Genomic DNA, 14,265 nt, shown 5'->3' with positions numbered 1-14,265 from the left:
ATCATTACTACGGGATTCAAACCAGAAAAAACCCAGGATCTGGCCAACAAGTATGCGAAAAACGCGAAAGTACGAGTCAGATGATTGCAAATACCAGAACTAACCCAGACATAACCAGCGTTATCCTCTAAAATACTAATCGGAACCAGCTTCTATAGACTGTTTCAGTGTGGTACCACATTACTACGTGATCCAAACCAGAAAAAGGCCAGGATCTGGCCTACAAGTAAGCGGAAAATGCGAAAGTACGAGCCAGGTGAGTGCAAATACCAGACCTAACCCAGACATAACCAACGTTATCCTGTAAACTACTAATCGGAACCAGCTTCTACAGACTGTATCAGTGTGGCACCACAGTACTACGTGATCCAAACCAGAAAAAGGCCAGGATCTCTGCCAACAAGTAAGCGAAAAATGCGAAAGTATGAGCCCGATGGTTGGAAATACCAGAACTAACACAGACATAACCGGCGTTATCCTCTAAAATAATAATCGCAACAAGGTTTAATTGACTGTTTCAGTGTGGTACCACATTACTACGTGGTCCAAGCCAGAAAAAGGCCAGGATCTGGCCAACAAGTATGCGAAAAATGCGAAAGTATGAGCCAGATGGTTGGAAATACCAGAACTAACCCAGACATAACCGGCGTTATCCTCTAAGATATTAATCGCAACCAGGTTTAATTGACTGTTTCGGTGTGGAACCACATTACGACGGGATCCAGACCAGAAAAAGGCTAGGATCTTGCCAACAAGTATGCGAAAAACGCGAAAGTATGAGCCAGATGATTGCAAATACCAGAAATAACCCAGACATAACCTGCGTTATCCTCTAAAATACTAATCCGAACCAGCTTTTATTGACAGTGTGGAACCACATTACTACGTGATCCTAGCCAGAAAAAGCCCAGGATCTGGCCAACAAGTATGCGAAAAGTGCGAAAGTACGAGCCAGATGAGGACAAATCCCAGACCTAACCGAGACATAACCGTAGTTATCCTCTAAAATATTAATCGCAACCAGGTTTAATTGACCGTTTTGGTGTGGTACCGCGTTGCTACGTGATCCAAACCAGGAAAAGGCCAGGATCTGGCCAACAAGTATGCGAAAAGTGCGAAAGTACGAGCCAGATGAGGGCAAATCACAGACCTAACCGAGACATAACCGGCGTTATCCTCTAAAATATTAATCGCAACCAGGATTAATTGACCGTTTCGGTGTGGTACCACATTACTACGGGATCCAAACTAGAAAAAACTCAGGATCTGGCCAACAAGTATGCGAAAAGTGCGAAAGTACGAGCCAGATGAGGGCAAATCCCAGACCTAACCGAGACATAACCGGCGTTATCCTCTAAAATATTAATCGCAACCACTTTAATTGACTGTTTCGGTGTGGAACATCATTACTACGGGATCCAAATCAGAAAAAACCCAGGATCTGGCCAACAAGTATGCGAAAAACGCGAAAGTATGTGCCAGATGAGGGCAAATGCCAGACCTGACCCAGACATAACCGGCGTTATCCTCTAAAATATTAATCGCAACCAGGTTTATTTGACTGTTTCGGTGTGGTACCGCATTACTGCGTGATGCAAACCAGAAAAATCCCAGGATCTGGCCAAGAAGTATGCGAAAAACGCGAAAGTATATGCCAGATGATAGCAAATACCAGGTCTAACCGAGTCATAACCAGCGTTATCCTCTAAAATACTAATCGGAACCAGCTTCTATTGACTGTTTCAGTGTGGTACCACATTACTACGTGATCCAAACCTGAAAAAGGCCTGGATCTGCTAAAGAAGTATGCGAAAAACGCGAAAGAACGAGCCAGATGAGGACAGATCCCAGACCTACCTGCGACATAACCGGCGTTATCCTCTAAAATATTAATCGGAACCAGGTTTAATTGACTGTTTCAGTGTGGTACCACATTACTACGTGGTCCAAGGCAGAAAAAGGCCAGGATCTGGCCAACAAGTATGCAAAAAATGTGAAAGGACGAGCCAGATGAGGGCAAATACCAGAACTAACCTAGACATAACCAGCGTTATCGTCTAAAATACTAATCGCAACCGGATTTTATTGACTGTTTCAGTGTGGTACCACATTACTACGGGATCCAAACCAGAAACAACCAAGGATCTGGCCAACAAGTATGCGAAAAACGCGAAAGTACGTGCCAGGTGATAGGAAATACCAGAACTAACCCAGACATAACCAACGTTATCCTCTAAAATACTCATCGGAACAAGCTTCTACTGACTGTTTCAGTGTGTTACCACATTACTACCTGATCCAAACCAGAAAAAGGCCAGGATCTGGCCAACAAGTAAGCGAAAAATGCGAAAGTATGAGCCAGATGGTTGGAAATACCAGAACTAACACAGACATAACCGGCGTTATCCTCTAAAATATTAATCGCAACCAGGTTTATTTGACTGTTTCGGTGTGGTACCGCATTACTGCGTGATGCAAACCAGAAAAATCCCAGGATCTGGCCAAGAAGTATGCGAAAAACGCGAAAGTATGTGCCAGATGATAGCAAATACCAGGACTAACCGAGTCATAACCAGCGTTATCCTCTAAAATACTAATCGGAACCAGCTTCTATTGACTGTTTCAGTGTGGTACCACATTACTACGTGATCCAAACCAGAAAAAACTCAGGATCTGGCCAACAAGTATGCGAGAAATGCGCAAGTACGAGCCAGATGGGGGACCCTCCTCCCGCCAGGCGGCGCCGGGTCGGACCGGTTGGGGGTAGGAGTGCCTCCCCCTACCGGTCCGACGCAAGGGGAGGCACCCTCGGCGGTCTGGTGCGGCCATGAACGCCCGGCCGCCGAGGGGTGGAAACGGGGTCGCGGGCGGTTGCGAGTTGGGGCTCGCAGCCGCCACTAAACGCGGCCCCGGGACGGATAGCGGCGGGATGGAGTGGCCCCGTCCCGCCGCTATGAGGCAGTGTGTCTACTGGGGGGACCGATTGTCCCCCCGGGGGATGGGCGCGAAAGCGCGGGCACGGGGAGGATACCGGAAGAATGCTTCGAGCGATTCCCGGTATCCTCCCAAAGCGTGCCGAAGGGTCACCGTGGGGTTTTTAGTGGGTAGGTCCCGCGCCTGTCGTTGTACGGGCGCGGGGAATCCCACACACCCCTCCCACCTCTCCCCAAGGAGGTGGGAGGGAGTCTTTCGAAGATTTTCCCCACGACAAAAAAAAAGAAAAAAAAAAAGTACGAGCCAGATGAGGGCAAATCCCAGACCTAACAGAGACATAGCCGGCGTTATCCTCTAAAATATTAATCGCAACCAGGTTTAATTGACTGTTTCGGTGCGGAACATCATTACTACGGGATTCAAACCAGAAAAAACCCAGGATCTGGCCAACAAGTATGCGAAAAACGCGAAAGTACGAGTCAGATGATTGCAAATACCAGAACTAACCCAGACATAACCAGCGTCATCCTCTAAAATACTAATCGAAACCAGCTTGTATTGATTGTTTCAGTGTGGTACCACATTTCTACGTGATCCAAACCAGAAAAAGACCAGGATCTGGCCAACAAGTATGCGAAAAATGCGAAAGTACGAGCCAGATGAGAGCAAATACCAGACCTAACCCAGACATCAGCGGCGTTATCCTCTAAAATATTAATCGCAAACAGGTTTAATTTACTGTTTCGGTGTGGTGCCACATTACTACGTGGTCCAAGCCAGATAAAGGCCAGGATCTGGCCAGCAGGTAAGCGAAGAATGCGAAAGTACGAGCCAGATGGTGGCAAATACCAGACCTATCCCAGCCATAACCAGCGTTATCCTCTAAAATACTAATCGGAACCAGCTTCTATAGACTGTTTCAGTGTGGTACCACATTACTACGTGATCCAAACCAGAAAAAGGCCAGGATCTGGCCTACAAGTAAGCGGAAAATGCGAAAGTACGAGCCAGGTGAGTGCAAATACCAGACCTAACCCAGACATAACCAACGTTATCCTGTAAACTACTAATCGGAACCAGCTTCTACAGACTGTTTCAGTGTGGCACCACAGTACTACGTGATCCAAACCAGAAAAAGGCCAGGATCTCTGCCAACAAGTAAGCGAAAAATGCGAAAGTATGAGCCCGATGGTTGGAAATACCAGAACTAACACAGACATAACCGGCGTTATCCTCTAAAATAATAATCGCAACAAGGTTTAATTGACTGTTTCAGTGTGGTACCACATTACTACGTGGTCCAAGCCAGAAAAAGGCCAGGATCTGGCCAACAAGTATGCGAAAAATGCGAAAGTATGAGCCAGATGGTTGGAAATACCAGAACTAACCCAGACATAACCGGCGTTATCCTCTAAGATATTAATCGCAACCAGGTTTAATTGACTGTTTCGGTGTGGAACCACATTACGACGGGATCCAGACCAGAAAAAGGCTAGGATCTTGCCAACAAGTATGCGAAAAACGCGAAAGTATGAGCCAGATGATTGCAAATACCAGAAATAACCCAGACATAACCTGCGTTATCCTCTAAAATACTAATCCGAACCAGCTTTTATTGACAGTGTGGAACCACATTACTACGTGATCCTAGCCAGAAAAAGCCCAGGATCTGGCCAACAAGTATGCGAAAAGTGCGAAAGTACGAGCCAGATGAGGGCAAATCCCAGACCTAACCGAGACATAACCGGCGTTATCCTCTAAAATATTAATCGGAACCAGGTTTAATTAACTGTTTCAGTGTGGTACCACTTTACTACGTGGTCCAAGCCAGAAAATGGCAGGATCTGGCCAGCAGGTAAGCGAAAAATGCGAAAGTACGAGCCAGATGAGGGCAAATACCTTACCTAACCCAGACATAACCGGCGTTATCCTCTAAAATATTAATCGCAACCCGGTTTAGTTGACTGTTTCGGTGTGGTACCGCATTACTACGTGATCCAAACCAGAAAAAGGCCAGGATCTGGCCAACAAGTATGCAAAAAATGCGAAACTACGAGCCAGAAGCGGGCAAATACCAGACCTGACCCAGACATAACCGGCGTTGTCCTCTAAAATATTAATCGTAACCAGGTTTGATTGACTGTTTCGGTGTGAAACCACATTACTACGGGATCCAAACCTGAGAAAACCCAGGATCTGGCCAACTAGTATGCGAAAACCGCGAAAGTATGAGCCAGATGATTGCAAATGCCAGAACTAACCCAGACATAACCAGTGTAATCCTCCAAAATACTAATCGGAACCAGCTTCTATTGACTGTCTCAGTGTGGTACCACATTACTACGTGATCCGAACCAGAATCAGGCCAGGATCTGGCCAACAAGTGTGCGAAAAACGCGAAAGTATGAGCCAGATGATTGCAAATACCAGACCTAACCTAGACATAACCGGCGTTATCCTCTAAAATATTAATCGCAACCAGGTTTAACTGACTGTTTCGGTGTGGAACCACATTACGACTGGATCCAAACCACAAAAAACCCGAGATCTGGCCAACAAATAAGTGAAAAATGCGAAACTACGAGCCAGAAGCGGGCAAATACCAGACCTAATCGAGACATCAGCGGCGTTATCCTCTAAAATATTAATCGCAACCAGGATTAATTGACCGTTTCGGTGTGGTACCACATTACTACGGGATCCAAACCAGAAAAAACTCAGGATCTGGCCAACAAGTATGCGAAAAGTGCGAAAGTACGAGCCAGATGAGGGCAAATCCCAGACCTAACCGAGACATAACCGGCGTTATCCTCTAAAATATTAATTGCAACCAGGTTTAATTGACTGTTTCGGTATGGTACCGCATTACTACGTGATCCAAACCAGAAAAAGGCCAGGATCTGGCCAACAAGTATGCAAAAAATGCGAAAGGACGAGCCAGATGAGGGCAAATACCAGACCTGACCCAGACATAACCGGCGTTGTCCTCTAAAATATTAATCGCAACCAGGATTGATTGACCGTTTCGATGTGGTACCGCGTTACTACGTGATCCAAACCAGAAAAAGGCCAGGATCTGGCCAACAAGTATGCGAAAAATGCGAAAGTATGAACCAGATGGTTGGAAATACCAGAAATAACCCAGACATAACCTGCGTTATCCTCTAAAATACTTATCGAGACCAGCTTTGATTGACGGTGTGGTACCACATTACTACGTGATCCAAACCAGAAAAAGCCCAGGATCTGGCCAACAAGTATGCGAAAATCGCGAAAGTACGAGGAAGATGAGGGCAACTCCCAGACCTAACCGAGACATAACCGGCGTTATCCTCTATAATGTTAATCGCAACCAGGTTTAATTGACTGTTTCAGTGTGGTACCACTTTACTACGTTGTCTAAGCCTGAAAAAGTCCAGGATCTGGCCAGCAGGTAAGCGAAAAATGCGAAAGTACGAGCCAGATGGGGGCAAATACCAGACCTAACCCAGCCATAACCAGCGTTATCCTCTAAAATACTAATCGGAGCCAGCTTCTATAGACTGTTTCAGTGTGGTACCACATTACTACGTGATTCAAACCAGAAAAAGGCCAGGATCTGGCCAACAAGTAAGCGAAAAATGCGAAAGTACGAGCCAGATGAGAGCAAGTACCAGACCTGACCCAGACATAACCGTAGTTATCCTCTAAAATATTAATCGCAACCACGCTTAATTGACCGTTTTGGTGTGGTACCGCGTTGCTACGTGATCCAAACCAGGAAAAGGCCAGGATCTGGCCAACAAGTATGCGAAAAGTGCGAAAGTACGAGCCAGATGAGGGCAAATCCCAGACCTAACCGAGACATAACCGGCGTTATCCTCTAAAATATTAATCGCAACCAGTTTAATTGACTGTTTCGGTGTGGAACATCATTACTACGGGATCCAAATCAGAAAAAACCCAGGATCTGGCCAACAAGTATGCGAAAAACGCGAAAGTATGTGCCAGATGAGGGCAAATGCCAGACCTGACCCAGACATAACCGGCGTTATCCTCTAAAATATTAATCGCAACCAGGTTTATTTGACTGTTTCGGTGTGGTACCGCATTACTGCGTGATGCAAACCAGAAAAATCCCAGGTTCTGGCCAAGAAGTATGCGAAAAACGCGAAAGTATATGCCAGATGATAGCAAATACCAGGACTAACCGAGTCATAACCAGCGTTATCCTCTAAAATACTAATCGGAACCAGCTTCTATTGACTGTTTCAGTGTGGTACCACATTACTACGTGATCCAAACCTGAAAAAGGCCTGGATCTGCACAAGAAGTATGCGAAAAACGCGAAAGAACGAGCCAGATGAGGACAGATCCCAGACCTACCTGCGACATAACCGGCGTTATCCTCTAAAATATTAATCCGAACAAGGTTTAATTGACTGTTTCAGTGTGGTACCACATTACTACGTGGTCCAAGGCAGAAAAAGGCCAGGATCTGGCCAACAAGTATGCAAAAAATGTGAAAGGACGAGCCAGATGAGGGCAAATACCAGAACTAACCCAGACATAACCAGCGTTATCCTCTAAAATACTAATCGCAACCGGATTTTATTGACTGTTTCAGTGTGGTACCACATTACTACGGGATCCAAACCAGAAACAACCCAGGATCTGGCCAACAAGTATGCGAAAAACGCGAAAGTACGTGCCAGGTGATAGCAAATACCAGAACTAACCCAGACATAACCAGCGTTATCCTCTAAAATACTCATCGGAACCTGCTTCTACTGACTGCTTCAGTGTGTTACCACATTACTACCTGATCCAAACCAGAAAAAGGCCAGGATCTGGCCAACAAGTAAGCGAAAAATGCGAAAGTATGAGCCAGATGGTTGGAAATACCAGAACTAACACAGACATAACCGGCGTTATCCTCTAAAATATTAATCGCAACCAGGTTTATTTGACTGTTTCGGTGTGGTGCCGCATTACTGCGTGATGCAAACCAGAAAAATCCCAGGATCTGGCCAACAAGTATGCGAGATATGCGCAAGTACGGGCCAGATGAGGGCAAATCCCAGACCTAACAGAGACATAACCGGCGTTATCCTCTAAAATATTAATCGCAACCAGGTTTAGTTGACTGTTTCGGTGGGGTACCGCATTACTACGTGATCCAAACCAGAAAAAGGCCAGGATCTGGCCAACAAGTATGCAAAAAATGCGAAACTACGAGCCAGAAGCGGGCAAATACCAGACGTGACCCAGACATAACCGGCGTTGTCCTCTAAAATATTAATCGCAACCAGGTTTGATTGACTGTTTCGGTGTGGAACCACATTACTACAGGATCCAAACCAGAAAAAACCCAGGATCTGGCAAAGAAGTATGCGAAAAACACGAAAGTATGAGCCAGATGATTGCAAATACCAGAAATAACCCAGACATAACCGGCGTTATCCTCTAAAATGTTAATCGCAACAAGGTTTAGTTGACTGTTTCAGTGTGGTACCACATTACTACGTGGTCCAAGCCAGAAAAAGGCCAGGATCTGGCTAACAAGTGTGGGAAGAATGCGAAAGTATGAGCCAGATGATTACAAATACCAGGCCTAACACAAACCTAACCGGTGTGATCCTCTTAAATATTGTTCGAATTCAGGTTTAGTTGACTGTTTCATTCTGGTACCACATTACTGCGTGATCCATACCAGAAAAAACCCAGCATCAGGCCAACAGGTATGCGAAGAATGCGAAAGTATGAGACAGATGTGGGCAAATCCCAGACCTAAACGAGACCCAATCGGAGTTATACTTTTAAATATTGATCGGGACCAGGACTAACTTACTGTTTCAGTGTGGCACCACATTACTACGTGATCCAAACCAGAAAGAGCCCAGGATCTGGCCAACAAGCATGCGAGAAATGCGAAAGTATGAGCCAGATGATAGCAAATACAAGACTTAGCACAAACCTAAACGGTGGTATCCTCCGAAATATTGATCGAAACCATGTTGAATTGACTGTTTCAGTGTGGTACCACATTGCTACGAGATCCAAACCTGAAAAAGTCCAGGATCTGGCCCACAAGCAAGCGAGAAATGCGAAAGTATGAGCCAGATGATAACAAATACAAGACTTAGCAGAAACCTAAACGGTGGTATCCTCTAAAATATTGATCGAAACCAAGTTGAATTAACTTTTTCAATCTGGTACCACATTACTACGTGATCCAAACCAGAAAGAAACACAGGATCTGGCCAACAAGTATGCGAAGAATGCGAATGTATGAGCCAGATGCGGGCAAATACCAGACCTAAACGGGACCCAACCGGAGTTATCCTTTAAAATATTGATCGAGGCCACGTTTAATTGACTGTTTCAGTATGGTACCGCATTACTACGAGATCCAAACCAGAAATAGTCCAGGATCTGGCCAACAAGTGTGCGATGAACGCGAAAGTATGACCCAGATGACTGCAAACACCTGGCCTAACACAAATCTAACCGGTGTTATCCTCTTAAATATTGATCGGAACCAGGTTTAATTGATTGTTTCATTCCTGTACCACATTACCGCGTAATCCAAACCAGAAGCAGCCCAGGATCAGGCCAACAGGTATGCGATGAATGCGAAAGTATGAGACAGATGAGGGCAAATACCAGACCTAACACAAGCCTAAACGGTGTTATCCTCTTAAATATTGATCGAAACCAATTTGAATTGACTTTTTCAATCTGGTACCACATTACTACGTGATCCAAACCAGAAAGAAACACAGGATCTGGCCAACAAGTATGCGAAGAATGCGAATGTATGAGCCAGATGCGGGCAAATACCAGACCTAAACGGGACCCAACCGGAGTTATCCTTTAAAATATTGATCGAGGCCACGTTTAATTGACTGTTTCAGTATGGTACCGCATTACTACGAGATCCAAACCAGAAATAGTCCAGGATCTGGCCAACAAGTGTGCGATGAACGTGAAAGTATGACCCAGATGACTGCAAACACCTGGCCTAACACAAACCTAACCGGTGTTATCCTCTTAAATATTGCTCGAATCCAGGTTTAGTTGACTGTTTTATTCTGGTACCGTATTACTACATGATCCAAACTAGAAAAAGCCCAGGATCTGGCCAACAAGAATGCGGAAAATGCGAAAGTATGAGCCAGATGAGGGCAAATCCCAGACCTAAACATGAACTAACCGGTGTTATACTTTAAAATATTGATGCAGGTCAGGTTTATTTGACTGTTTAGTGTGGTACCACATTACTACACAATCCCAACCAGAAAAAGCCCAGGATCTGGCCAACAAGCATGCGAGAAATGCGAAAGTATGAGCTAGATGATTGCAAATACCAGGTCTAACACAAACCAAATCGGTGTGATCCTCCAAAATATTGATCGAATCCAGGTTTAATTGACAGTTTCATTCTGGTACCACATTACTACGTGATACAAACCAGAAAAATCCCAGGATCTGGCAAACAAGTATGCGAAGAGTGCGAAAGTATGAGCCAGATGATTCCAAATACCAGGCCTTACACAAACCTAATCGGTGTGATCCTCTAAAATATTGATCGAATCCAGGTTTAATTGACAGTTTCATTCTGGTACCACATATCCACGTGATCCAAACCAGAAAGAGCCCAGGATCTGGCCAACAAGAATGCGAAAAATGCGAAAGTATGAGCCAGATGAGGGCAAATCCCAGACCTAAACGTGAACTAACCGGTGTTATACTTTAAAATATTGATCCAGGTTAGGTTTATTTGAGTGTTTAGTCTAGTACCACATTACTACACAATCCCAATCAGAAAAAGCCCAGGATCTGGTCAACGAATATGCGAAAAATGCGAAAGTATGAGCCAGATGATTGCAAATACCAGACCTAACACAAACCTAAACGGTGTTGTCCTCTTAAATATTGATCGAAACCAAGTTGAATTGGCCGTTTCAGTCTGGTACCACACTACTACGTGATCCAAACCTGAGAAGGCCCAGAATCTAGCCAACAAGTGTGCGAGGAATGCAAAAGTTTAAGCCAGATGAGGGCAAATCCCAGACCTAAACGAGACCCAACCGGAGTTATCCCTTAAAATATTGATCGGGGCCACGTTTAATTGACTGTTTCAATATGCTACCACATTACTACGTGATCGAAACCAGAAAAAGCCCAGGATCTGGCCAACAAGCATGCGAGAAATGCGAAAGTATGAGCCAGATGAATGCAAATACCAGACCTAACACAAACCTAAAGGGTGTTATCCTGTAAAATATTGATCGACACCAAGTTGAATTGACAGTTTCAGTGTGGTACCACATTACTACGAGATCCGAACCAGAAAAAGTCCAGGATCTGGCCAACAAGTATTCGAAGAGAGCGAAAGTATGAGCCAGATGATTGCAAATACCAGGCCTAACACAAACCTAAACGGTGTTATCCCTTAAAATATTGATCGGGGCCATGTTTAGTTGACGGTTTCAGTATGCTACCACATTACTACGAGATCCAAACCAGAAAAAGACCAGGATCTGGCCAACAAGTGTGCGATGAATGCGAAAGTATGAGCCAGATGATTGCAAACACGTGGCCTAACACAAACCTATCCGGTGTGATCCCCTAAAATATTGATCGAATCCAGGTTTAGTTGACAGTTTCATTCTGGTATCACATTACTACGTGGTGCAAACCAGAAAAAGCCCAGGATCTGGCCAACAAGTTTGGGAAGAATGCGAAAGTATGAGCCAGATGATTGCAAATACCAGACCTATCACAAACCTAAAGGGTGTTATCCTGTAAAATATTGATCGAAACCAAGTTGAATTGACTGTTTCAGTGTGGTACCACATTACTACGAGATCCAAACCAGAAAAAGTCCAGGATCTGGCCAACAAGTATGCGAAAAATGCGAAAGTATGAGCCAGATGATTGCAAATACCAGGCCTAACACAAACCTAACCGGTGTGATCCTCTAAAATATTGATCGAATCCAGGTTTAGTTGACTGTTTCATTCTGGTACCATATTACTACGTGATCCAAACCAGAAAAAGCCCAGGATCTGGCCAACAAGCATGCGAGAAATGCGAAAGTATGAGCCAGATGATTGCAAATACCAGGCCTAACACAAACCTAACCGGTGTGATCCTCTAAAATATAGATCGAATCCAGGTTTAGTTGACTGTTTCATTCTGGTACCATATTACTACGAGATCCAAACCAGAAAATTCCAGGATTTGGCCAACAAGTGTGCGAAGAATGCGAAAGTATGAGCCAGATGATTCCAAATACCAGGCCTTACACAAACCTAATCGGTGTGATCCTCTAAAATATTGATCGAATCCGGGTTTAATTGACAGTTTCATTCTGGGACCACATATCCACGTGATCCAAACCAGAAAGAGCCCAGGATCTGGCCAACAAGCATGCGAGAAATGCGAAAGTATGAGCAAGATGATTGCAAATACCAGGTCTAACACAAACCAAATCGGTGTGATCCTCTAAAATATTGATCGAATCCAGGTTTAATTGACAGTTTCATTCTGGTACCACATTACTACGTGATACAAACCAGAAAGAGCCCAGGATCTGGCAAACAAGAATGCGAAAAATGCGAAAGTATGAGCCAGATGAGTGCAAATCCCAGACCTAAACGTGAACTAGCCGGTGTTATACTTTAAAATATTGATCCAGGTCAGGTTTATTTGAGTGTTTAGTGTAGTACCACATTACTACACAATCCCAACCAGAAAAAGCCCAGGATCTGGTCAACAAATATGCGAAAAATGCGAAAGTATGAGCCACATGATTGCAAATACCAGACCTAACACAAACCTAAACGGTGTTGTCCTCTTAAATATTGATCGAAACCAAGTTGAATTGGCCGTTTCAGTCTGGTACCACACTACTACGTGATCCAAACCTGAGAAAGCCCAGAATCTAGCCAACAAGTGTGCGAAGAATGCAAAAGTATAAGCCAGATGAGGGCAAATCCCAGACCTGAACGAGACCCAACCGGAGTTATCCCTTAAAATATTGATCGGGGCCACGTTTAATTGACTGTTTCAGTATGCTACCACATTACTACGTGATCGAAACCAGAAAAAGCCCAGGATCTGGCCAACAAGCATTGGAGAAATGCGAAAGTATGAGCCAGATGATAGCAAATACAAGACCTAGCACAAACCTAACCGGTGTGATCGTCTAAAATATTCATCGAATCCAGGTTTAATTGACTGTTTCAGTGTGGTACCACATTATTACGAGATCCAAACCAGAAAAAGTCCAGGATTTGGCCAACAAGTGTGCGAAGAATGCGAAAGTATGAACCAGATGATTGCAACTACCAGGCCTAACACAAACCTAAACGGTGTTATCCTCTTAAATATTGATCGAAACGAAGTTGAATTGGCTGCTTCTGTCTGGAACCACACTACTACGTGATCCAAACCTGAGAAAGCCCAGAATCTAGCCAACAAGTGTGCGAAGAATGCAAAAGTATAAGCCAGATGAGGGCAAATCCCAGACCTAAACGAGACCCAGCCGGAGTTGTCCCTAAAAATATTGATCGTGGCCACGTTTAATTGGCTGTTTCAGTATGCTTCCACATTACTACGAGATCCAAACCAGAAAAAGACCAGGATGTGGCCAACAAGTGTGCGATGAATGCGAAAGGATGAGCCAGATGATTGCAAACACCAGGCCTAACACAAACCTATCCGGTGTGATCCCCTAAAGTATTGATCGAATCCAGGTTTAGTTGACAGTTTCATTCTGGTACCACATTACTACGTGGTCCAAACCAGAAAAAGCCCAGGATCTGGCCAACAAGTTTGGGAAGAATGCGAAAGTATGAGCCAGATGATTGCAAATACCAGACCTAACACAAACCTAAAGGGTGTTATCCTGTAAAATATTGATCGTCACCAAGTTGAATTGACTGTTTCAGTGTGGTACCACATTACTACGAGATCCGAACCAGAAAAAGTCCACGATCTGGCCAACAAGTATGCGAAGAGTGCGAAAGTATGAGCCAGATGATTGCAAATACCAGGCCTAACACAAACCCAATCGGTGAGATCCTCTAAGATATTGATCGAATCCAGGTTTAATTGACAGCTTCATTCTGGTACCACGTTACTACGTGATACAAACCAGAAAAATCCCAGGATCTGGCCAACAAGTATGCGAAAAATGCGAAAGTATGTGCCAGACGATTGCAAATACCAGGCCTCACACAAACCTAACCGGTGTGATCCTCTAAAATATTGATCGAAACCAAGTTGAATTGACTTTTTCAATCTGGTACCACATTACTACGTGATCCAAACCAGAAAGAA

The sequence above is a fragment of the Colletes latitarsis genome, chromosome 1, assembly GCF_051014445.1.
Source record: "Colletes latitarsis isolate SP2378_abdomen chromosome 1, iyColLati1, whole genome shotgun sequence".
Classification (NCBI taxonomy): Eukaryota; Metazoa; Arthropoda; class Insecta; order Hymenoptera; family Colletidae; genus Colletes; species Colletes latitarsis.
The sequence above is the reverse complement of the archived record's forward strand: the minus strand, read 5'-3'. Positions refer to the sequence as shown.